This window comes from Leptosomus discolor, unplaced genomic scaffold (genome assembly GCF_034619465.1).
Source record: "Leptosomus discolor isolate bLepDis1 unplaced genomic scaffold, bLepDis1.hap2 HAP2_SCAFFOLD_35, whole genome shotgun sequence".
Lineage (NCBI taxonomy): Eukaryota > Metazoa > Chordata > Aves > Leptosomiformes > Leptosomidae > Leptosomus > Leptosomus discolor.
The window spans coordinates 514,080-516,344 of NW_028237764.1; positions in this window are offsets into that span (position 1 = coordinate 514,080).

Sequence of the window (2,265 nt, forward strand, 5' to 3'; positions counted from 1 at the left end):
GCCCCCCAGGATCAGTGACTCAAATGCATCTGAGATGCATAACACTCCCCCCACAACCCAGATCTTCCACAAGTAAGAAAAAGGAGCAGCAGGTATTGGAGAAAAAATGCGGAGCAATACCCTGATCCTTCTGCAAATGGGGAACAGGAGAGGAAGGCAGCTGGCGCTTGGGAAAGCCTTCTCCTTACACAGCAGAGCACAGCACCTCCATGTTGGTGGCATCCCAGGCCAGTTGCTCTCAGTCCCTTTTCTCTGCAGAAGGAAGAGTTTTGCATGTCAGGAGAGATGCATCTTTGCGGGGGATCTGTCCTTCCACACACAGCTACTCCCCATAACTTCATGAGGAGCTCCCGGGGCAGGTTGAGTGCTGATGTAGTCTGGTGACAGAGTCCATGACCAAGGTCACAGCCTCCCATGGTGAAGACAATCCGCACGGAAGGACAGCCCTGGGCACCCCTGGCTGCACACCCACCTTCACATCCTCAAGCCATCCCTAACGGGCTTCACACCCCACAGCCATCCCCACCAGAAGGCAGCCATCATGCCCTGTCCCTCTCACACTGCAGGAGGGAAGCCCTGCTCTGCAGCCCGGCTTCCTCTTCTCCATCACAGACAGATCCCAGAGGTTGGACACATTCAGGAGATCCTGCAAGGAACCACCGACACATCACCCTGCACCCAGAGACTTACTGTGTCAGAGGCTGGGAAGAGTTCTCCTCCAGTGAGCTCTCAGCTACCTCCACCTCTCCCCTGCCTTCAAACTCTCTCTGCCCCGCTCCTTTCTCCTTGGTGCCCACAGGCAGCCCCCTCAGCCCTGCTGCGCTTGGCAGAGCAGCTGCTGCTGGGCAGAGCTGTCTCCCTGCAGCTCTGCCTGCTTGCTAGGAGCTCTCTCTGCCCCAGGAGCCCAGCCCAGATCAGCAGCAGAGCAGCAGCCCAAGAACTTTTGATGATCTCTCTGGTGGTTTATATGAAGTTCATGAAACTCAGAGACTGAGGTGAAGCTGAGGAAACTTCTCGAGGAGTCAAAGTCAGATGCAAACTCCAAAGTTTCTTGGAGCACTAATGGGTTCCACTGAGGGACGTTACTGACAAAGCCTCTCTGGGGGCTGGTTGAGAAAGAAAACTGGAGGCAGTGAGGACAGGTAGGCAAAGGCAAGGTGAAGGTGGCTCTGATGCTGAGTAACCCTTGCTGTGCTTCATCAAGCCAAAAGACAAAGGACTGACTCGCCAGCCCCTGCAAGGCAGACCCTGTCCCTCAGCCATTCCTCAGGGTTCTTCCTGGGGCAGGGTGATGCGGGGATGTGCAGTGCCAAGGGCAGGGCCAAGATCCTCTGCTTCTGGGTTTGTCCTGGGCGAGCTGAGGAGGCACTGAGGTGCTGGTGCCGTAAGGTGAAGGGGGCTTTTGGTAGGCCTTGGGGGTTGAGACAACAGCCCTAGCCAAGGGGAGAAAGCCCTCGGCTCTCTTGGGGGCTTTTTGTCTTGCCAGAGCCCTTGATCGTCTCCACCACAGGATGTCCTACAGTGTCCCACACCTGCGCTTGCCATTGCACCGTGCAGATCAGACTGTCCCCAGGAGAGGCCTGAGCAACGCCTGAGGGACATGTTCTCCCTAACCAGAGGCTGGAGGTCAGGACCTGTAGCCTTCATGGAACACCCCCAGGTTTCCTCAGCATCAGAGCCACCTTGACCTTGCCTTTGCCTGCCTGGGATGAAGGGAGATCCTGGCAAGAGGGCAGTGCTGCCGAGAGCTCTGGAGTGTCCCTCTCCTCCCACAATCACAGAACCAAGGAGGCTGGAAGGCAGCCAGCCGCCACCTTTTCTGGGCTTCCCCTTCATGCTTGGTTTTAGCCAGCAGCTTCTTTCTCAGCTATGCCAGCCTCCTGCCACCTTTATGTGACTTCCAACACGTCAAGGTGGACCATTCTGAATCATGAAGAGGAGATCCTTGATATCAAAGAGCTCTCTGCACCCGTCTTCTTAGCATGGCTGTAACCCAATGGTTCTTCTAAGGAGGTTAATCAGCAGGCCCTCCAGAAGTGCTGGGTTTTTCCTTCTTCCCTTTTTCTCAGTATCCTCAACTCTAACTTCTCACCCCTGATTTTTCCATTCCTGGCTAGATCTTCTTTGTTTGTAAGTGTTGTGGGTTAACCCCAGCAAGAATTTGGGCACCACCCTGCAGCTTGCTTACATCCCTCCCGAGCCTCAGTTGGACAGGAAAAGAGAAAAGAAAAGTAAAAGCAAGAATACTTGAGGGGTAAGATGGTC